The 23,564-nt window shown below is 51.3% G+C and overlaps 1 protein-coding gene across 11 annotated transcripts in view; it reads left to right on the top strand.

The window, feature by feature from the left end:
* LOC105468765 (glycerophosphodiester phosphodiesterase domain containing 5) overlaps window positions 1-23,564 on the top strand; it is a 92,394-nt gene that overhangs the window by 19,467 nt on the left and 49,363 nt on the right. For 6 of the 11 annotated variants that reach the window (XM_011719102.3, XM_011719098.3, XM_071075316.1 and 3 more), the window contains one exon: window positions 17,851-17,934. The exons of 1 other annotated variant lie outside the window; for it this stretch is intronic. The gene's annotated coding sequence lies outside the window, so the exon portion shown is untranslated. Of the gene's footprint in view, window positions 1-549; window positions 758-17,850; window positions 17,935-19,609; window positions 19,773-23,564 lie in introns of those variants that run through there. 4 more of the 11 variants (XM_071075314.1, XM_071075311.1, XM_071075312.1 and 1 more) reach the window with 2 other exon arrangements.

Here is a 23,564-nt window from a genome sequence, read left to right as displayed (position 1 = left end):
CTGGGCCTGTTTTCCCCTCTAAATGATGTTGGAAGAAGTGGTCCCAGGAAGCTGCGGCCTACAGCATAGCAGGGTGAGGGGAGCAGTGATCTGTGAAGCCAGCCCAGCCTGGGGTTCTCAGCCCGGCTCCTGCACTTTCCGGCCTGTGACCCTGGGTAGCCCACCCAGCCTCTCCATGCCTACCTGACAAGGGTATGCTGGCCCTGCTGGCACAGAGCAGACACTGAACACCCTGCCCAGCAGTATCTGGCATTGGTGGGCCCCAGGGCAGCTTTGACCCTTCCCCTCTTTCTTTTCCTGTTGGTCTCTGCAGTAACCAGAAGTTCCCCCGGGAGTCTTGCCCCAGTGGATGAGGGTGGCATAAAACAAGTGTTGCTGACCTCAGTGCCGAGTCCACCATGCTGTCTGTGCCACTCCCCTGCCTAGGAACCCCAGGATTGGGTTAGAGCTGGCCATCCTCTGCCTCTTAAGGGCTGGACGGAGAAGGGGAGGGGGGCAGGGGCAGGGTGCCCACTCTAGAGCCCAGCATCCTGTCTTTGTTGGCATCTTGGAACCTTGGTCCTTAGAACCGTGGACTCTTTCAGTTCCCAAATCTTGGAAGCACTGGATCATGGAACCATAGAATCTTGGTGATATGAAATCCAGACTTGGAGGTGGCCTTAGTGGTCACAATCCAAACCTTCATCCAGCCCAGGCAGCCCCTCTGCAGGCTCCGTGAACACTCTGGCAACTGGGGAGTCATCTGTAGTCCCCTCAGGTAGGTCTTGGACTTCAGTCAGATCACAGAGCTGCCCCTGCCCTTCCTTGTGGTCTTGACTGGCCACTGTGATGCGTGCCTGGGGCTGGTTAGTGCTAATGGACAGCTGGGATGGAACCAGGCGCCTGCTCAGCTAAGAATAGAAGGCTTTGTGTGATTTAAGTAGCAGCCAGATCATATCAGGCCTCCCAGCCAGGCCCCGGGGAGCTTATTAAGCGGGATCTGGGGCCACCCTGGGTCCTCCTAGGTGGAGGGGAAAGCCACTGGACTTCCCCAGGGTTGCTGTCTTGTGTTTACCTGATGATGAATTTTCCTTTTCCCATCAAGTAAGTTCATCCCTCCTCCTTCCTCCTCCCTGGGGCTGGCTGAGGAGCATCACCCAGTGTTCTGGGGGGAGTGTCTTCTGGGAAGAGCTCAAACAAAACAGGGCGTCCCTGAGAGGAACAAACAGATCGATGAAAATGTCTTTGGAAGGGAGAGAACAGATTATGGCGACCTTTTATTGAGTGCCTACTGTGTGCCAAGCCCTTGGCTCAGCATTTTGTGCTGTTGCTGTATCTGACCCTCCCAAGAGGCTCTGGAAAGGGTCCTTATCCCCATGATGCAGATGAGAACACAAAGGCCCAGCTGGTACTTGGTGGAACTGATATTGGAATCAAGGACTGCCCTGCCCGGTTCCTTCTGGGGGAGAAACGGAGTTCCTGAGAGCTAGGGGAAAGAGGCAAGAGTCAGAATTCTTGGAGAGAGCCCTAGGCATGGAGGATTTTGTCTCTCTGACTGCAATGATTCATGCTTTACCTTATGTTAGAGTCTTTTCCACTTTTGGCAGCATGGAATAGGAGAAACGGTGCTGGACTGGAGGAGGAATTACGGCGCTATCACAAATATAGTAGGTGCAGGCACACGTTGGTTAGGTTTGAATTAAACCAAATCCACGTCGGTCTCAGATTTCCCTTCTGTGAAGTGAGTAGAGGCTGCCTGGGGCAGGATCATGAGGCTGCAACTCCAGATTCCCGGTCTTTTGACCAGAGAGTGTCCTGTTCCCTGCTCTCTGCAGGTCTCTGGTGCCTCTTGCCTCCCCTTGAGAGATTATTCCCAGTGTGAGAATTGGAAGGACACCTAGGAATCGCAGGTCACTCTCTGATGGTACGGACAGGAAAACAGGGGCCCCACAAGGACAAGGACTGGCCCAAGGTCATGCAGTGAGTGGGCCTCAGGGCACATAGTAGGTATTCAGGAAATCCCTTCTTCCAAGCCAATGCCTACTCTCCTCTGGGGCACCGCTTTTCGGTGGTGATCTGGAGAGCCGGGGGTGGGGCGGGAGGCTGAGGCAGCTGGATCCTGAGAGGGAGGCAGGGGCCAAAGGTCCAAGCCTCTATCTGTAGTGCCCCAGGCCCATCTGTGCTTGCCCAAATCCTGCCCAGCTCAAATGCCCCCTCTTCTGTGAAGCCTTCCTGGACTCCCCTTCCTAATACCCTTTCTAATCTCCCTATCTACCTCGAGAGTGAGAGTATTTTTTAAAATTGTATGATTTTATGTTAACAAACATAAAATGTACCATAGTAACCATGTTAAATACAGTGCCATATGTTAACTATATTCACATTCTTGTGCAACAGATCTCCAGGGCTTTTTCATCTTGCAAAACTGAGACTCTACCTATTACACAACTACTCCCCATTTCCCCCTCTTTCTCTGGCCCCTGGCACCCACCATTCCACTTTCTGTTTCTGAGTTTGACTATTTTAGATACCACATATAAGTGGAAACATACAGTATTTGGCTTATTTCACCTAGCACAGTGTCCTCATGGTTCGTCCATGCTGTAGCATGTGGCAGGATCCCCTTCTTTGTTTGGCAGAGCGCTGCTCCATTGTGTGGCTAGACCACATTTTTCTGTCCGTTCACCTGTCGATGGACCTTTGGGTTGCTTCTGCTTCTTGGCTCTTGTGACAAGAGTGGGGAGTTTTGAAGTTGGATGGGCCTGGGTTGGACCCTGGCTTTTAGCCTCCCTTTAGCTAGGTCTAAGGCCATCCTCACCTGCCACTGTGCCCAGTGGGATTGCTGCAAGGAGTAGAAATTGTTCATGTTGAAACACTTGGCACGCAGCAGGTTTGCAGTGAATAGTAGGTGGGATTCATTCTTGTTATCCACTTTCCCTCTAGGGACAGGTCCCTTTTGCCCATGGCTATAGGACCCACAGCTCACCTGCACCCCATCCATGAGGCCAGCTGAGCACCCGGTGAGTCTCAGAATATTGGAGCTGGAGAGCACCTGTACACAGAGAGGGGCATGGACTGGACTCATCCAAGTTCACACAGCCAGTCAATGGCCATGCCAGGATTCAACTTGGCTCTCCAGCCTGGGGACCTTCCCTCTGCAGTCCCTGAGGTCCGCAAGCCTTGTCCTTAGGAGGGATCAGCTCCCTAGGGGCCTATGTCTAATCCTGCAGCATTCAGGGCTGGGCGAGGCAGGGGGCTGGGAGATGAACATCTCAGGAGGCTCAAGAGATGAGCATCCGTAGTGGGCGGAGGCCAATGGCACCTGCTAGTCTCCTCTGATCACCTGACTTTCCCCAGGGCTGTGGACAGCGAAACTGCTTCAGCAACAAGGGGGCTCACTTCAGACTCATTTGCATGGTACAGGCTCTCTAAGGTCCTTGCCTCGCACCTGGGAGTTCATCTGCTTTTGCTCACTTTCATTCATTCATTTGCCTATTCCTTCCTTCGCTCATTTGTTCAGCAACCACTCCCTGAGGCCTGCTGTGGGCTGGGAGACCAATCAGACCTTGCAGGCACTCAGTATGGCATAGCAGTGAATGGTGTGGATTCTGAGGCTAAACTGCCTGGGTTCAAATCCCAGTTCTGCCAGTTACTACCTCTGTGACCTTGGACAAGTTGCTTAGCCTCTCTGCCTCAGATCCTTCTCTGAAGTGGGGAGAATGATAGTTCATAATTTATATTTGTTAGTTATTGTTGTCACATAACAAATCACCCCAAAACTTAGTGACTTTATATAAGAACAGTTATGGCCAGGCGTGGTGGCTCATACCTGTAATCCCAGCACTTTGGGAGGCTGAGGCAGGTGGATCACCTGTGACCAGGAGTTTGAGACCAGCCTGGCCAACATGATGAAACCCCATCTCTATTAGAAATACAAACATTAGCTGGGCATGGTGGAGCGCACCTGTAATCCCAGCTACTCACGAGTCTGAGGCAGGAGAATCGCTTGAACCTGGGAAGCAGAGGTTGCAGTGAGCTGAGATGTCCCACTGCACTCCTACCTGGGCGATAGAGCGAGACTCTGTCTCAGGAAAAAAAAAAAAAAAGCAATCATTATCTCACAGTTTCTATAGGCCAGGAATTTAAGTTGGACTCAGCCTTGGTCTAAGCCCAGTGGCTCTGGCTCAGGGTCTCACATGGTTTCTGTCAGATGGCGTCTAGAGTGAGGAGGAGCTGGGGCACTCGGAGGTTGACCCGGCTTCTCTTGCTCTTTGCATAGTCTCAGGCCTTCCTTTCTCTCTCTGCGGGCTTGTTTGAGCTTTCCCACAGCAAGGCAGCCTCAGAGCAATCACGGTGTCTACATGGTGGTGCAGGACTTTAGCAGGAGTGTCCCAGTGAAGGAGGCAGAAGCTGCTTCACACTGGATGACCGGTCCCTGAAAGTGCCATAGTGTCACCTCAGCCATTACTCCCCAGCCCTCTCAGATTGAAGTGGGGGTGACAGAGACCCCACCTCTCTCCATGGGACTGGTGTCAGCATCACTTTGTAAGAAGACGGTGTAGGATGGGAGACATTGCTGCAGATGTCTTTGGAAATACAATCTGTTACAATTGTGAGAGTTAGATGAGTAAACACAGGAAATGCCTAGAACAATGCCTAGGCATCGTATATAAATGGTAGCTAGATAAAACCAAGGGTGATTTTGACCATATGCAACTTATTCATGATGTGCTGACTGTAGGATGTGACTGCCACTATGGAAGCCAATCCACTGAATAGCAGCATTTCCCATTTGGGTATTGAGGGATCTATAGGAGTTCACCAGACTGAGGCAAGCAGAAAGGCATTCTACGCAGAGAAATTAACTTTGCAAAGGTGTCGAGCTGGAGAGAGGAGTCCCTGGAGCAGGAACTTAGCTCCAGGTGGCAGGGCTGGCCTGAGGTGAGGAGTGAAGGAAGTGACTGGAAAGCCCAGGTTGAGAAGAGTTTTGCATGTAGGTTTTGTACTTAATCCTGAAGGTTCCAGGATGTCCGTCTGTTTCTCAGGCAGCAATATGAGAGGCTTGAGTACCATCATGAGGAAGCCATTTCTGAGACCGAATCAACAGGATCTTGGGAGATACTGGACTTGGGTGTGTAGGGAGAGGTCAGGACTGATGGGGCCCACTCCCCGGTGTTTGGCACGGGTCATTTACATCGGTTTTGAATGTGATGTGCATACCTAGCCTGGCTTGCTTTCCCTCCTTTTCCAGTATATTAGAAACTTCGTGATTGTTCTCTGCTGAGATTGGCTCTTTGGTAGGGGAGGGCAGAAGTGTAACTCCCTTGGCAGAGGGGTCTGGAGGAGCCTGGCAGGGCCAGTGGCCTCTTCCTCTGCCCCCAGCCCCGTCTGTGGAGAGTGGCTCCTGCTCCCTCACCCTCTCCTCTCCCAGCACCCCTCCCCACTCTGATCACAGCCTCGAGTCCAAATGAAACCAGCCAGACTGTTCAGGGGACTGTTGCCACGTCTCCCTGAGCCCCTGCTCTGGTGCCCCGAGCACCAGCCTGGAACCCTGGCTGAGCCAAAGGCGTCACCCCTGGAGCAGGTAACTCTGAGCGAGGCCATGGCCCGGGTCTGTGTTTCCAGGATGTTTACATTCCTGTGGACCTGTCTTTGCACGGCTCCATGTACTTCCGGGAGCCTGTGTGCTCACGACAGTGTGCCCACTCGTGTCACCCGTGTCTGTCCGTGAATATGTGCCCTCTGTCTTTTTGGATGTCTCTGTGTGTTTGCGTGTGTTTGCACAAGTATGAGGTGGGCCTCTTAGGCTCTCTCCAGGGCCCCCATGGTATCTCCTCATAAATGGCAGGCAGGTTAGGGTGCTCTGAAGGGGGCTAAGTGCGAGGAGGGGCTGAGCCAGGGGATAGCCCTTGCCCCTGGGGGCCTGTGGTCTGAGGGGAAATCCAGACCTCACCAATGTGGCACACTCAGCAGAAAAATACAAATTTCCAGATTTGAGAAACCTCTTTGGGAGCCCTCATGCTGCACTTGGCCTGGATGTTGGGCACCCAGGGTTAGACAGACCCTGCCCCTACCTTCCAGAGCCAGCTCAGGCAGGCAGCTGTGCAGTTGGACACTAGCATGGCTGCTGAATGGATGGCTGTACAGGGCACATGAAAACAGGTGAAGGCATACCTGGGCCTGCTGGAGAGTCAGGGAGGGCTTCCTGCAGGAGGAGTTTGAGTGGCGACTCCAGGGCTGTTTGGGGGATGAGAGGAAGGAGATGGAGAGCAGAGCTGGGCTTGGCGTCAGATGGCACTGGAGGGTTTGAAGAGGGAGATGGGGAGGGTGATTCTCATCTTCCAGGCCTGGAGGTTGGAGGGAATGGAGGTGCCTTGAAATGCGTGGAAAGGGAGAGGAGTTCCCATTTGGCCACTGTGGGTGTGAGCTTCCCGTGGGGTGTCCAGGTGCAGGTGACCAGAGGGTTGCAGGATACTTGAGTCTTGAGCTTGGTCCAGGCAGAGACGGGTGGTTGAAGCCATGGGGTGGATGATACTGCCAAGAAGGATATGGTGGGCAAGGGAGGGAAAGGGGGCTTAGGATTGAGAGCAGCAGCATTCAGGTGTGGGCAGAGAGACAAGCCAGCAAGGGGCTGGTGAGGTGGGGCCAGAAAGGGGGACGAACAACCGGGCAATTAATGTCCCAGAATCCAAGGAAGGAGACTGGTTTTAGGAGGGCGAGTTCTGCAGTGTCAGCTGAGGATGGAGAAGTGCCCCGTGGATTTACCCACACAGAAGCCATTGTTGAACTTGGTGGCAGCAGAGGGTATAATGGGTTTTGCAGTGGGTGGGAGGAAGTGGAGATATGGGTGTAGACAACTCTCAAGTTTGAATGAGAAGGAAGGAGAGAAAGGGAGGAGAGCTGGGAAGGGGTGCCGGGGATGAACTGCATGAGCCCCAGGCTGCTCATTGCTGACTGGAAGGAGCCAGAAGTGGAGAGAGGAGAGACCAGAGGGAGGAGAGAGGGTAAACTGGTCATCTGTAGACACCCGCCTAGTCCTCTGCCCGCGGCAGGGAGGGTGCCTGGAGGGGGTGGTGCTTTCTGGAGGAATGGTTGTGGAGGGCTGAGGGTGGAGGAGGTGCAGTGCTGGGCGGGTAGCCTTCAGTCCTGCCCTGACCTCTGCCAGTCTTCGCATCTGCAGAGTAGGGTGGTAGCAGCCACCCTGGGGCGTGGGGAGGATCCCAGGAGGCAGAAGCCCCACTAGCTCAGAGCATCCTCATAAACCAGGTTCAGGTCAGGAGTTGAAGCTCAGGGCTGGGTGGGGTTGGCCTCTGGTGGTTTTTGCATCTTCAGTGCTCACCAAAGCTGTTTCGTAGACACTGCAAACAAGAAAGGCCTGGGAAGGTCAGGATGTGGATGGCCTGCTTCCAAAGAGGCCACACCCAACCCCATCTCTGGGCCCAGCTCCCAATTACAGGGAAGTTCTTCCTTTGGGTCTAGCCTAAGTTTTTCCCACTGTGCATTCCCTTCTGGTGAACTTGTTCAACCCTGCTCCATGGAGCCAAGCCTATCAGCCGACCACTTGGAGTGGTGGCCAGTGTTTTTACAACTTGTTTTCATGAAGATTATTTGAAGTCTCCTTGCATTCCCAGAATGTCAGACCCGCCCTGCTTCACAAGGATTGACCAAAACAGGGTCTGAGCCAACCAGAGGAATCTGAGGACTTAGTCATACCCCTTGGATCATCTGCACATTCCTTTCCTTCCAGTTAAAAAAAAAAAAAAAAAGGAAAAGAAGAAGAAAGAAGGAAAGTTAGCCTAGATGACCAGGAAGGGACAGCGGTATTTGGGGATGTAAACAAACTCAGATGATGCTGGCCATGGATGAAGGGGTGGGGCCTGAGGGGTCAGTGCTTGGCTTTGCACCTGGCAGACGTCAATTCAAGTGCATGTTCTGCTGCTTGTAAGATGGGGATCTTTCACAGGATACTCTTCATGTCTCTGAACTTCGGTTTCCTCATCTCTGAAATGGAAACATTGATGGCACCCACCTCAGACACCTGAAGCAGACCTAGAAGCAGACCCTGAGGCAAGGATTCGTGTGACAGTGATTCATTAGGAAGCTTCCCTGCTAAGGGAAACCTGCTAAGGGAATAGGAAATGTAGAAGCAGAAAGAGAAAGAGGAGAAGCAAGAGGCTATTTCCAGCCAAGCTCCATAGAAGAACTTTGGCTTCGTCTTCCAGAGGAACTCTCATGGGGACACTGTAGGTCATACCCTAGGGCTGGCCCTCCAGGGGCAAAGATGCTGGAGAATTCATACCTCTCCCTCCTGAGTCAACGGATTATATGAGATAAAGCATGTAAGGTGCTGATTGCCCAGGACCTGGCACCAGCAAGTGACAGCTATGAGAAAGGGGTGTGCAGAAGGGGAAATCCCAGGCTGTGTGGTCAGCAAGGGGCAGTGCCTTCTGTGAGCCTGCCTGTGCTCCACTGCTCCTGTAGCCCCAGGTCTTTGTCTGTCAGCTTTTAGAGGCAAAATCCCACAGAGCTCCCGCCCCCATTGTTGTCCCGGATGACTTGGCTTTGGGCAATCTCTCCAGTCAGTCCAGGTCCCTCCCAGCCCTAGAGGCCGGCCCTGGTGCCCTGCTGTAGTTCTCCCTTCCAGCCCACCCACCCAGCCTGGAGGGCATCAGTGATGATTACGAGGTGGGACAAGGCTTAAGGACAGAGATTAGTTCAAGTCCATGGAAGCACCAAATGCCCATAGAGGAAATCGAGGCCATTGTGGCCCATCCCCGCCTGAGTCGAATTTGGATTTGACTTTTCTTCGCAGCCCACCCACTCTGTGTTTCCATAGAAGGTACTCAGGGATCGCTTGGGGGAACTTGCGTGGGTCAGCACATTCCAGGAACAAATAAACAGGTTGCCTTTCCTGGCTGTACTGACTAAATCCTAAGACTCCGACTATGTGACTCTCACTTTCACTGGTGATATCGGGCTGGGTTAGCCCTCATGGGACCCACTCTTACCCTTCTCCTGTCCGCTGTGATATCACAAGAGATGTTACCCATGATCTGGCCTCCCCACTCAGGCCTCTGGGAGTCAACCTCCCCCTCCACTCCCCCCACCCCCAACAGACCATGACAGGCCTGGGTGCTAGTCCACACTCTGTCACCTGCTGTGTGACCTTAGCCAAGTCACCTCCCATCTCTGAGCCTCATGAGGTACCCTATGTTTGTAACCAGTTTTGTATGTGCTCACCTAGAAATCAGGCGATTGTAACATGGTGTTAATCCCTGCTTGACGCAGTGGATGCCCAGAAAGGTGAAGTGATTTGCCGGTGATCACACAGCAAAAGGGCAGAGAGGGCTAGGACCTGCTTCCAACCCCACGGCCAGTTAAGTGAGCATCCTATTCTTTTATCAGCTCTGCTCTGGCCCCCCAGCCCCTCTTTGATTCAGAACTTGAATTAAGCCCCTAGTGGTCAGGATGAACTGAGCAGGCACCGAAGTGGCCAGTCACTGCTGCAAACTCATTAACTCATTTGATTCCCATGTATTGGGTACCTATTGTATAAGGGGTTCTGTGCTCAGATAAGTACAGTTTAACTTTCACCAGGTTTAACATAGAATCCACTGCAAAGGCTTGAGCACCTGCAGGTGCCAAGAGTGAGGGTGCCCTTAGGGTGGTGGTCCCAGAGGAGAAAGTGGTCTAGAAAGTCTAGAGCCCCCTCACTGTCCAGTAGGCAGGCAGGGAGTGGCTAGGTTGGGGAGGTGGATGTCAGGGAAACAAGTTTGTTCACTCCTGGGTATTCACTGCTGCCTGTGGTGGGTCCAGCACTGTGCCAGGCTGGGGGTGAGGCTGGGAGACAGCTTTGATTCACCGTCAAGGCCTCCACCCCTTACGCGTCCTGCCGCCTTTGTTCACACGATGCGCTTGGTGTGTTTGTCTACACCATTAGCTCGTGGGCTCATCCAGCAGGAGCTCCGTCTGTCTGCTGGGCCTACAGGAGAGCTTAGGAAATGTGTGTTGGTGACTAGATTTTTGGTGTCTAGACTGGCTTGGTAGTAACAGTATGAATCCAGGAGACCCTAAATCCCCTCGAGCCTCTGTTTACCATCTATAAAAAGTATCTACTGCAGCCAGGCGTGGTGGCTCATTCCTGTAATCCTAGCACTTTGGGAGGCCGAGGTGGGCAGATCACTTGAGCTCAGGAGTTCAAGACCAGCCTGGGCAACATGGCAAAACCCCCTCTCTACAAAAAAATACAAAAATTAGCCGGGTGTGATGGCACATACCTATAGTCCTAGAGACTCAGGAGGCTGAGGCGGGAGGATTGTTTGAGCCTGGGATGTAGAGGTTGCAGTGAGCCGTGATTGCACCACTGCACTCCAACCTGAATAACAGAGCGAGACTCCATCTCCAGAAAAAAAAAAAAGTCTGCAGTGGGAGGCTAAGAGGAGTAAGATAGCACACATAGAAACCTTGGCCTCGTACAGAGAGTACGTCCAGCCCTTGTAAATGTTGGGCAGTATTAACAATAGGTGGGGCCGGGCGCGGTGGCTCAAGCCTGTAATCCCAGCACTTTGGGAGGCCGAGACGGGCGGATCACGAGGTCAGGAGATCGAGACCATCCTGGCTAACATGATGAAACCCTGTCTCTACTAAAAAAAAATACAAAAAACTAGCCGGGCGAGTTGGCGGGCGCCTGTAGTCCCAGCTACTTGGGAGGCTGAGGCAGGAGAATGGCGTAAACCCGGGAGGTGGAGCTTGCAGTGAGCTGAGATCCGGCCACTGCACTCCAGCCCGGGCGACAGAGCGAGACTCTGTCTCAAAAAAAAAAAAAACAATAGATGGGCCCTCAGCACTGTGCCAGACTGAGCAGAAAACATGAGGGAGATGGGGTCTGGCCCCTGTTACAGCTACTACACACTGTACAGTTTACACAGCCCTGTTACGTCCTGCTCACTGGTTCTCCCTGTCATCCCAAGATGGGATCTGGGCAGGTGCCAGTATCCCCATATGACACAGGAAGATGTTGACCTGCCTTCCAGTGGCCAAGCCAAGATGAAAAGCCAGGTCTCCTGGCTCTCAGTCTCCTGCTCACTCCTCTGCTCCCCCACCTCCCGAACTTGCTTCCTGCTCTCTGGAAGCTCCTTGTGAAAGATGCTAGGCAGGGCAGTGGGCAAGGAATGTGGAGATTTGCCAGCCCAGGTGTTGGGGGCTGAGGGTACATTGTGGTGGCTTTAGCCCAAAGTAGGTTACTGTGGCTAGTAGGTCCAGAGTAAGGGGGCAAGAGGAGAGGTGAGGGAGGGGGACTGAGTGGGGATGCAGAGGAGGAGGAAAATAGCTGTGGGCTATAGGTCACCAGGACCACTGCCCAGCTGGATGGCAGGGGGCTACTAGCCTGGTGCAGCAGAGGCTTCTGGGCCCTCCCAGCCTAGCCGGCTCCCTTTCCAGGGGGATGGTGTAACAAGAACTGGGGATGGAAGACCCTGGGCACCCTGGCTCCCCTGCAAGGTGGTGTTGGAGCTGAAGGGACTTTAAGGAGTACAGGGTCTGTGGGAGAGGCCAGTCAAGTTGTGGTCACTGCCCCTGAGGAAATTTGAGTGCTTACTGCCCTGGAAATACAGCCCCACGCACAAGGCGTAAGCATAAGGACCTTCCATGTGGAAAGCACTTGTGAAAGGCGGACTGGGGAAGGCAGGGCTGGCTGGCAGACATGCAGTTGCTCACAGATGTGAGGTCACCAGCACGGGTGACCTGGGCCCCGCAACATAAGAGGTGGTGGGTGGGGAGTGGACGGGCGCCTCCTAAATTTGGAGAACTGAGAGCAAAAATACAAATAGAGATCCATGTATCTTTGTCAGATATTTGAAGGTTGTAAAGCAAGCCAGGAGACTGTTAAACAAAATAGATTTGATTTTCCCACCTTGACAAATATACCTTCACAATGTACATTGAAATACGTACATTGTGTACTTATTTACATTGTGTAAAGTTTAGTTTTATTTGAGAGTGATAAAATATCAAGAATGTCTGAATTTAATTATTGCACATCTCGGGTATATTGTTGTTAAGCTGATGATGTTCAGATATAAAAAATAAGACTTAACAATTCTTTTTTTTCTTTTTTTGAGAGAGTCTCACTCTGTCACCCACGCTGGAGTGCAGTGTGGTGTGATCTCAGCTCACTGCAACCTCTGCTTCCCAGGTTCAAGTGATTCTCCTGCCTCAGCCTCCTGAGTAGCTGGGATTATATTGAATATATATTTGAATTATATATACATATAGTGTATGTGTGTGTGTGACAGGCTCACTCTGTTGCTCAGGCTGGAGTACAGTGGGCATGATCTTGGTTCACTGCAACCTCTGTCTTCCGGGTTCAAGCGACGCTCCTGGCTCAGCCTCCCGAGTAGCTGAGACTACAGGCACGTGCCACCATACCCAGCTAATTTTTTGTATTTTTAGTAAAGACAGGGTTTCACCATGTTAGCCAGGATGGTCTTGATCTCCTGACCTTGTGATCTGCCCGCCTCGGCCTCCCAAAGTGCTGAGATTACAGACGTGAGCCACTGTGCCCAGCCTTTATATGTATTTTGTTATTGTTGTTGAGATGGAGTCTCACTCTATTGCCCAGGCTGGAGTGCAGTGGCATGATGGTAGTGCACTGCAACCTCTGCCTCCCTGATTCAAGTGATTCTCCTGCCTCAGCCTCCTGAATGGCTGGGACTACAGGCGTGTGCCACCACACCCGGCTAATTTTTTTTTGTTTAGTAGAGACGGGATTTCACCATGTTGGCCAGGCTGGTTTTGAACTCCTGACCTCAGGTGATCTGCCTGCCTAGGCCTTCAGAGTGCTGGGATTATAAGCGTGAGCCACAGCATGTGGCCATCAAATTTTGTATACTTTAAATACAAACACATTTTATTTTTAGTACTTTAGATTATTGCCATCAACAGAACACAAGTGATGAAAATCTTTTTTTTTTGTTTGTTTTTTTGTTTTTTTGGGGTTTTTTTTGTTTGTTTTTTGAGACGGAGTCTCGCTCTGTCGCCCAGGCTGGAGTGCAGTGGCGCGATCTCGGCTCACTGCAAGCTCCGCCTCCTGGGTTTACGCCATTCTCCTGCCTCAGCCTCCTGAGTAGCTGGGACTACAGGCGCCCGCCACTGCGCCCGGCTAATTTTTTGTATTTTTAGTAGAGACGGGGTTTCACCGTGGTCTCAATCTCCTGACCTTGTGATCCGCCCGCCTCGGCCTCCCAAAATGCTGGGATTACAGGCGTGAGCCACCGCGCCCGGCCGAAAATCTTGATTATAACAATATAATTAGTGATCTTGCTAAAATAAAGATTTTATGAAATAAATAAAAATAAGCTGTGGCCAGTTGCAGTGGCTCACACCTGTAATCTCAGCACTGAGGCTGAGGCAAGCAGATCACTGAGGTCAGGAGTTCAAGACCAGCCTGGCCAACATGGTAAAAACCCATCTCTTCTAAAAATATAAAAATTAGTTGGGCATGGTGACACGTGCCTGTAATCCCAGCCACTTGAGAGGCTGAGGCAGGAAAATAACTTGAACCTGGGAGGCGGAGGTTGCAGTGAACCAAGATCTTACCTCTGCACTCCAGCCTTCTAGCCTGGGTGACAGAGCGAGATTCTGTCTCAAAATAAATAAATAAATAAATAAATAAATAAAAAGTAAATGAATGTAAATATAAACATAGGCAAATTTATTTTATGTTTTCAAGAGGGTTTTTATTCCATAAAATGATCTATTAAAATGAAAACAATACCCATCACAACGAATGAAGATCAGATTTTTAAATAAAATCTTTAAATAGACATGAAATATTAATTCAATTTTTGAAAATTTTATAGAAATGAAACTATTCACAGTTCTAGTATTCAATGTCCATCTAGTTGCAAATTTAAAGAATTAATACCAGACTTCGTGTTACATTAATGTGAGTTGCAGAATATTATAAGATGTTCCTCAGCCACCATGTGCATTTTTGTGAATATCACACTAATTCATGAGTACTTTTAGAACCACAAATTGGAGCAGGAAGAAATGCCAAAATAAAGGATGCACAGCAGGGCTGGAATAGAGATGCTTGCTTATGCAAGAAACTCGTGCTCGCTGCTGTCTGGGAGGAAGGCTTTGACAAGCTAACTTGTGTCTCCCTTGTATATTTTTGCCATTCAGGCCCCCCCCCGCTGCACCCCTCCCCCAAGCAGCATCCATCTCCCCCCTCAGCAGCAACACGACCCGTAGACCTTTACAGCATCTTAACAGAATCATCTTTTGTTCTTCAAGTTCAAGAAATGGAAAGGCCTGGCATGGTAGCGTGCCTGTAGTCCCAGCTACTCGGGAGGCTGAGGCCAGAGGGTTGCTTGAGCCTGGGAGTTCAAGCCTGTAGTGTGTTATGACTGTGCCTGAGAATAGCCACTGCACTCCAGCCTGGGCAGCATAGTAAGACCCAGTCCCCAACTCATGCCTTTAAAAAAAAAAAAAAGAAAAGAAACAGAGAAGAGTTTAACTGGAGCCTTACAGGTGTTAATCAGGAGCGAATGTTTAGGATTACAGGTCACATGAGTGTAATGTGACAGAGGCTCCTGTGTACTCTAATGAATTTATTTGTGAGTGTGTGAGTGTGTGTGTGTGTGTGATGTGTGGGGCCCCCTTTTCCCTGTGTAAGGGTGTTCGGGGGGTGAATCTTCTTGCCAATAAAGAGTTCTCTATCATACAGTGAACAATAGACAAATGATAGATCTTATGCTATAGCTAGAGTTTTACATCTAGGTATCTTTTTTTTTTTTTTTCCCGAGACAGAGTCTCGCTCTGTCGCCCAGGCTGGAGTGCAGTGGCCGGATCTCAGCTCACTGCAAGTTCCGCCTCCTGGGTTCACGCCATTCTCCTGCCTCAGCCTCCCGAGTAGCTGGGACTACTGGCGCCCGCCACCTCGCCCGGCTAGTTTTTTTTTTGTATTTTTTAGTAGAGATGGGGTTTCACCGTGTTAGACAGGATGGTCTCGATCTCCTGACCTCGTGATCCACCCATCTCGGCCTCCCAAAGTGCTGGGATTACAGGCTTGAGCCACCGCGCCCGGCCCCATCTAGGTATCTTAATTCACTCATTCATTTCACTCATGTGCATTTGTTCATTCACTTAAAACCCTATATTTGCAAGGTGCAGTGACTCACGCCTATAATCCCAGCACTTTGGGAGGCCAAGGCGGGTGGATCACCTGAGGTCAGAAGTTCAAGACCAGCCTGGCCAACATGGTGAAACCCTGTCTCTAGTAAAGATACAAAAATTAGCTGGGTGTGGTGTGTGCCTGTAATCGCAGCTATTCAGCAGGCTGAGGCAAGAGAATCACTTGAACCCGAGAGGCAGGGGTTGCAGTGAGCCGAGATTGCACCATTGCATTCTAACCTGGGCAACAAGAGCGAAAGTCTGTCTCAGAAATAAAATGAAACCCTGTATTCACTTGCTCCAACCCTTCATTTCATGTAGATTACCAGGCTATAGCAGTCTTTTAGTGCAGTCCATGATCCTATGAATGAGGATCAGAGAGGGTACTGATACTGATGTACCTAAGACGCACAGCCAGTCCACAGCAGAAAAGTCCTCAGGCCAGGCAGCAAAAAGTGGAGGGTGAGTGCCAAGTTTGAATGTCAGGTAAAATCTGAGCAGATGTTGCTGTGTCCCAATCAGCTTCCCTTCCTTCACCAGCTTCCACTACTAAGCCATCTGCCCCAGGGCACTGGGGGATCCTGCAGGGAGTTTCTGCTTGAAGAGCCTCTTCCTGTTTGGGGCCGAGCGCTTCCTTCAGTGACTCACAGCCTCCCATTGGCCCCGTGCTGGGAAGGCAAGGTGGGAGTGGAGCCAGACCCGGGCGTGTCACCCTCAGCCTGAGACCCCAGCTGGGTGACCTGACACAGGATAGTGGGCACAGGCTGGAGGGAGGAGGAGGGGAATGGCAGGAGGATGTGAGACCATTCTGCCTCACCCAGCCTGGTGGGCAGGATGGAGAGAAGACAGAGTGGGGATGGGGACGGCCTCCACGTCCAGCCAACCCCACAGGTAGTTTCCAGGGCAGCTGTGGGACCAGGTAAGGCTGACAGCAGAGCTGAGAGCCCTGAGGAGACTCTGCGGTACTTTCTTTTCTGACAGGCCATAAAGTGTGGTGGAAGGAGCACTGGGACGGAGTCATGGACTTGTATTTCTCACACCAACTTTCTGGTGGTCATTTCAGTTTTCTGACCCTATCTGGGCCTCAATATCCATGTCTGTCTGATGGGGGAGCGGTTTGATGGCTGTGACGTTTTGTGCAGCTTATAGGTTTGAGCTTGAATTCTGGCTCTGCTGCCTTGCTGGGTGTGTTCACTTCTCAGAACCTCCATTTCAAAATCTGAAATAATAGTCACTTTAAGTGTTTTATGTATGGTAACTAATTTAATCCCCACACTGACCCTATGGGGTAGGTTTTATTATTCGTAGTATTTTATACCTAAGGAGATTGAGGCACAGAAAGGTTAAGTAATTTGCCCAAGGTCACACAGTAAGAGCCAAGATTCTAACTTGTGTAGTTTGACTCCAGGTCCCATGCTCTTGACTCATTCTGGCCTTGCTCCTCAAATTGTGGCCCAGGGACCTGCAGCATCAGCATCACCTGGGAGCTTATCAGAAATGCAGAATCTCAGGCCCCAGCCTAGACTTACTGAGTCAGACTGCATTTTAACAAGTTCCCTAGGTTTCTGAGGTCCAAGGCCCCAGGAAATATAAATAGACCATGGCTTCTCAAACATTAAAGTTTAGAGGAGAAGCCACTGGTCTATTTTTATTTCCTCTGCCACTTAGGCCTTAGGATCATTGTAGGGGGTAGAGGAAATAAGTATGTTTTATAAACTGTAAAGTGCTGTACATTCAGGGCACTGTGAGAAACCTGGGGACTGGAGGTGGAGAGGGGCAGGCCTGGTAGTGTCCCAAGTGCTGATCTCTCAGTGGCTGTCATTTCCCAGCTGTCTCTGAGTCCAGCTCTGTCCACCTCTGGTTCACACACAGAGACGTGTGTTTGACTGTATGTTTCTTGCCAGTGTGTGGCTCTAGAGTCCAGTTGGGTTGGGGAGAGTTGTCATATTGGCACCAGGAGGCTCAGGTCCCAGCCCTGGCTCTGCCTCTGTGTGATGTAGGTAGGCCTCCGTCCCTGCAGCCTCAGTGTCCCTAGTAGACAAGGTGTTAGCATCCTCTGAAGCCTGCAATGCTGACCTGCAGTCTCCTCCTCACCTCTCCTGGCCCCTCTGCTTCCCGTGGCCTGTCGATACCATCTCTTTTCCCAGTTCCTGGGCGGGGGGTTGCCCTGCTGGCTGCAGGAGCTGGTGATGGGGGAGGTGGTGCATGAGTCAGAGCTCAGGCACGTAATTGTGGTGCCCCAGATCCCACCTCCGGGCTACCGTCCTTCCCTTAGCGGCTGCTTTAGAAGAACAGCTGGTTTGGCAGCTACCTCAGAGAAACAGGTCCCTGGGCAGCGTGAAAGGGCCTCTGCCCCCAGGGTGGCTGAGCTTTGGATCCTGGGTCCGTGGGTCCTGGAGGGACAGGAGTGGTTCAGGGAACAGGTTGTATGGGTTGGGCCTAGGGCTGGTTTGTGGGCAGCATGCGTGGAGGTGGATTGCATGTGCCGGGTTTCATGACTGTGGATTAGATCACGTATGTCCTATCAGCCCTCCCACCAGCTTTGTGGCTTCCCCAGGGCAGGGACTTGGTGTCACCCATCACTGGGCCCCACACTCAGCATGGGATGGGCACTCACTAAGGGTCAAGTGGGACAGTAGAAGGCAGGATGAACTGATGAATGAACTCACTGGGTTTATCCCCTTTTCCTCTCAGCTCTCCCAGTGAAGTGATATCACTGCCTCTGTGGACAGGACACCCCCAGGAGCCCAGCTCACAGCCACTGGTACCTTCTTCCAGGTAAAGAGAAAAGGAGGGAGGGAGAAAGGAGTTCAAGACAGGCTGCAGAGGGCAGCTGTCTGGGTTCTTTCACAATGTCCACCTCCCCCATGGGGGCAGCACTCTACGGTTTATGAAAAGGCATAAATGGGATTATTGTCCCATTTTATGGACAGGAAAAACTGAAGCTCTGAGTAGACTTGTCTCTTGCTTAGTACAGCGTTCCAGGTACTTGTCTGAGAGCCCATGAGGCTGATACCATGGTTATCCCCACTTTATAGATAAGGAAGCTGAGGTATAAAGGCATTTAGAAACTTGCTCCATTAAATACATGGTAGAGCTGGGTTTCAAACCCAGCCAGGTCGCCAGGCATGGTGGCACGTACCTGTAGTCCCAACTACTTGGGAAGCTGAGGCAGGAAGATCGCTTGAGCCCAGGAGTTCAAGTTCCAGTGAGCTATGATTGTGCCACTACACTCCAGCCTGGGTGACAGAGTGAGACTGTCTCTTAAAAAAAAATTAAAATAAATAAAAACCCAGGCAGGCTGACCTCTTCACAAACCCTGTGATTTACTGCCCCTCAAGAGCCCAGCATTAAACTAAGTTTCCTTGACCTCCAATCTGAGGGTTGAATGGGCTCCCAACTCCAGAGAAGATTTATATTTTAAAAGAGAATCCTAGAGAAAGTGATGCTTCCTCCAAAGGAATGAATGACAAATAGTGGATTTGGGCCGGGCGCGGTGGCTCAAGCCTGTAATCCCAGCACTTTGGGAGGCCGAGACGGGCGGATCACGAGGTCAGGAGATCGAGACCATCCTGGCTAACACAGTGAAACCCCATCTCTACTAAAAATACAAAAAACTTAGCCGGGCGAGGAGGCAGGCGCCTGTAGTCCCAGCCACTCGGGAGGCTGAGGCAGGAGAATGGCGTAAACCCGGGAGGCGGAGCTTGCGGTGAGCTGAGATCCGGCCACTGCACTCCAGCCTGGGTGACAGAGCGAGACTCCGTCTCAAAAAAAAAAAAAAAAAAAAAAAAAAATAGTGGATTTGGAGGCCTTATATCATGGAACTGGCATGAACCTTCAAGGTGGGCCAGCCAACTCCTGGGACTTTCTTCCTCAGCATTCAAGCAAGCTCAGTTTTCATTGGTCACCAAGGTGAAACCTGGCCATTTGAAGGAAGAGAGGAAAAGTTTAGGCCCCAGGTTCTCGGACATGCCTGGAAGCAGGGAGACTGCTGCTCTTTGCAGAAGACTGTGAAGAGTAGCAGTGTTCATGACAGTGATGAAATTAGTGTCCTGTGCTAGATCTGGGGTCATCTTACACTAGATATGGTAGAGAAATGTGTAAATGGATATCAGAGGTTTAAGAAAAATTTGTGAGAGAAAAGTACCTAATTTAGTTTTCTTTTTTTTCTTTTTTTTTTTTTAGTAACTTAATTTTTTTCTGTAAATTGGGAAAAGGCTAATTATTATTCAGAGGCAGAATTCAGGCTTTCAGAAGTGGCTCTGCAGTTGTGTGGTGTAAGATGCTTTGATTGGTTCTTTTTTTCCTTCCGTCTTGCATTTAACCAGCTTTTTGACTGACAACTAATTAGGTACCTCCTTGGTGCCAGGCCCAGTGCAGGGGACATAGGTCCCCTATACAGTGACTCTTCTAGTAAGGACAGGGCCTGGCTATCTTATGTCCCCATCACCAGGTGTGGGGCTGCAGACACTATAGGTCTTCAGAAAAGCTTGGCCACGTGGATCAGAAGTCTGAACCTGGGGAAGCTCTCAGTCTGGCGGGCGAGGCAGCCACGGAAGCAGATAATTACAGCACACTGAGGCCTGTGATCATTCTCAGGAGCTCTGCCAGATGATGTGAGCACAAAAAGGAGGAGGCAGTGGACTTTTGTTGGGGGGAATTAGCCCAAGCTTTGCACGGGGTCTGTTTGTTAAGATGGATGGGATTTGGATTGGGATTTGGGGAGGGCTTTCCTGGCAGAGGGCCCAACCTGAGTGAGGCATGGAGGTGGGAAAGCTGGGTAGGTGTTGTCTTTGGAGCACAGTGGTACAAGGAGGGGCAGGAGAGGACAGAGACAAGATTGCTCTGTACAAGTCTCCACTGTACTCACGCTCCTCCTCCTCCTCCCCCGCCCTTTCATTTACTTGGTGTGCCCCACTTTCCCACTCCCCCTTCCCTGGGACTGAGGAAGAGCCATCAGAAAAAGCCAGCCTGGCTCCTGCAGCTGAGCCACTGGGCTCCTGGAAGGGGCTTGCACAAGTCAAACTGAGGGTGGGGGATGCTGAAAGTCTCTACTGCCCCCGAGTAGTTGTCCCGGGGCCCTTCCCTCTCTCTGCCTGCTCCCCAGAGAACCTGTCAGTGTCACTGGGGGAGAAGGGGGTGGGGGCAGGATCTCTTCTTAGGATGGCCTTCCTACAGTCCTGTTGGCTTGGAGAAAACTACTCAGCCCTCCAGGGAGGGAGGGGCCTGTCACTAGGAGTATGCGAGCCTAGGGAAGCCACTGGCTGGTCTGGAGAGACTGGAGAACCACCAGCAGGAGCAGCACAGGGGATTTCTGAATGGAAGGGGAGGCTGGATGGAGTACCTCCGGGACTTTGGCGCTGATACTGTGTGACTTAGCAGTCTGAAATCCAGGGATAGTTTGAAGATGCCAGTTGAATTGTTCAATGAGGATTCCATGACACTGTGAGTCTTGGGTGAAGTGATTCTAGAGCTCCAATTTGGGGCATTTGGAGCCTGAGATTTTGAGTTCTGAGATGCTAAGCTGTGCCCTCTGGGAAAGGCCAGGTCACTTTTGGTGACTACTCAGCCCAAGCTCATAGCCCTGACCTGGGAAAGAGAAGTCCTTTCTGTACCAAGAGAACCCAAGGCCCCCGGGCAGGCTCCTGAGCTGGGGAAGAACTAGTCTACCTTCACCTCTGGGCCCTGCCAGCCTCCTCGCGAGAGGAATGACAATCAGAGGTCTCTTGGGACAGAAGTGTTGGGTAAACAGGAGGCCCTGGCATCACCGTGGAAAGAGATTAATAGTGACCCTAATTATGGCATGATTGATTCTTGGAGGCTCCGGCTGAGCCCCAGCCTTGGCCACTGAGTAACATTTCCCCAGAATGAGCAGGCTTGCAGGGCCTGGGTGGCACAGACCCCACCTGCCTCTTCACCTCAAGGCCTCTCTCCCTGCCTCCTTCCAGGCACCTCTTCCCCAAGCCTCTCCCAACTGGAAGCTGCCCCTGTGACTTAGACTTCCTTCCTGCCCCTAGGTCTGGTTACCTTCTCTGCAGATTCCGTTAGAATCTAGGGCTTCTCCGAGGCCCAGAGAGGTAGAGCGACTTCCCCAAGGCTGTACAGTGAGATGGTGGCAGCTGGGATCTCTCTGTTCAAGCCATCAAATGAGGCTATGCAATGGAAAATAGACTGAGTCGTGAGCTACCTGCAGGAGGCTGGGGCTGTAGAGCATAGGGCAGGGCCGGGGATGAGTGGGTTCCACATTTCACTGGTTGGGCTCTTTCCGGAATCTTTCCTGTCTCCCCCACCTCCAGCCCTCGTCCTGGGGCCAGAAATTCATTTTGTAGGTTTGGGTTTGGTTGTTTTGTTTTGGGAAACGGTCCACTCGGTGAGCTGTTTGGGGTGCCCTCTGCCCTGGGAGAAGCCCCAATCACTGCCCTCCCTGCCACCTAGGCTTCTGCTGTGCTGTCTCCGTACCTAAAATGCCCTTCCTTCTCCCCTTTGTGCTGCAAATCTTTTCTCATTTCTGAATTCTGCATAGATCTCACCATCTCCCGGAAGCCCCTACACAGTGGTCAGGAAACACAGAGTTGTGGCATCCAGAAGAGATCGTGACCCAGTCAGGAAGGGCTTCCCGGAGGAGGGGCTACCTGAACTGAGATGAGCAGGAGTTCGCCAGGCATTGAGGATAGGCAGAGGGGCTCCACAGCTAAGGTGGTTTCACAGGCACAGCTGGGTTGGGAGCAGGGATGGATAAAGTGGTAAGGAAGGACCGCAGAAAGGCCCTGGTCCTGCTCCAAGGCCATGATCCTGGAGCCCTATGGAAACAAGTCACCATGGCCCTGCACCTTTCATGCCTGGCATTTCACTGTAAGGGAAGTTTGGGGTCATCACTATTTGTGAGTCATCTAGGCCACAATGTACCTACACCTTGATCCCTATCAAAGATGGTGGAGGCTCTTGGGCAGGGCCAGAGCTCTGCCCTGGTGCTCAGGATGACCAGGTGCCTAACTTTGTTATGGGCCTTCCTGCCACTTTCATCCAAGTTTTGAACTGCGTCCTAGGAGGGTGACTGTCAGGATGCCCAGTGATTAGCCATGGGAGCAGAGGGGAGCTCTTCCCCAGTCAGACCAGGGAGGGATCAGGGGTTGGCCTTCCCTTTTCCTCAAGCAGCCCCCTCTCTGCTTTGCTACTGGGGGTGAGGAAAGAGTGGGTAGATAAAGGGTTTTAGAAGTTGAGTGCTGGAAAGGCCCTTGGAGATCAACCGAGGGTGCTCAAACCCTCCCATGATACAGATGGGAAAACTGAGGCCAGAGGCTTGGGGCGGTCACTCAGCCCACTGGTGTTCGAGCTAAGCCTCAGACCATCATCCCAGGGCTGGGCTGGGGTTGCGGCCCAGTGAGGACAGCCATGGCCGAGGAGAAGGGGGGTTTCTCTCCATCTGCTTGCTTGCCCCCTTCCCCAGGGCCCTAGCACAATGCCAAAGGTCGGCCTCCCATCCCCACCCATCCTGGCACTGTTGGGGGTTTTTCCTTTCCTCCCCAATGTTCCTAGACTCATTCTGCCTATGCTTTCCTGATACCAACCAAAATATTGAGCTTGGTCCTTTGAGGTACAATTTTCAGTTATACAGGTGCTGCAGCTGGCATTGACGTGGAAGGTGATAGAAACATGAACAGGCCGGCACTGTGAGGCTGCAACTATGGAGAGTCTGGACTTTAGAGTCAACAGCCCCGGGTTCAAATCCTCCCTCCTCTGTGATTAGCTGTTTGGCCTTGGGTGAATTACCTAACCTCTTGGGTGCACGTGTGCGCGCGCGCGTGTGTGTGTATATGTGTGTCTGTGTATTTAATACACTTTTTCAAAAGCAGTTTTAGGTTTGCAGTAAAATTGATTGGAAAGTACATAGAGTTTCCATGTACCCTCCTCCACATTCTCCCTCCCCACAGTCTGGCTTATTCTTTTACATCTTATGTTAATAAGGTACATTTATTACAATTGATGAACTAATATTGGTTAATTATGATTGACTAAAGTTCATAGTTTGCGCTATGGTTCACTCCTTGTGTTGCACACTGTATGGGGTTTGACACATGTCCATCATTACTGTATCATACAGAAGGGCTTTGTGGCCTCAAAATTCCTTGAGCACCACTTATTTTTCCCTTCCCCCTGAGTCCCTGACAGCCACTGATCTCTGTACTGCCTCCACAGTTTTGCCTTTTCTAGAACGTCGCTTAGTTGGAATCATGCAGTATATAGCTTTCCAGATTGGTTTCTGTCACTTAGCAATATGCTTTCAAGGTCTCTCCATTGCTTTTTGTGGCTGGGTAGCTGACTCCTTTTTATTGCCGAATAATATTCCTCATTGTGTGGAATGCACTGCAGTTGGTTTGCCCATTCTTTCAGGCCCACGTTTGCAATCT

This window comes from Macaca nemestrina, chromosome 12 (assembly GCF_043159975.1).
Source record: "Macaca nemestrina isolate mMacNem1 chromosome 12, mMacNem.hap1, whole genome shotgun sequence".
NCBI lineage: Eukaryota > Metazoa > Chordata > Mammalia > Primates > Cercopithecidae > Macaca > Macaca nemestrina.
Note: the sequence above shows the minus strand (reverse complement) of the source record. Positions and strands in the feature narration are given on the sequence as shown.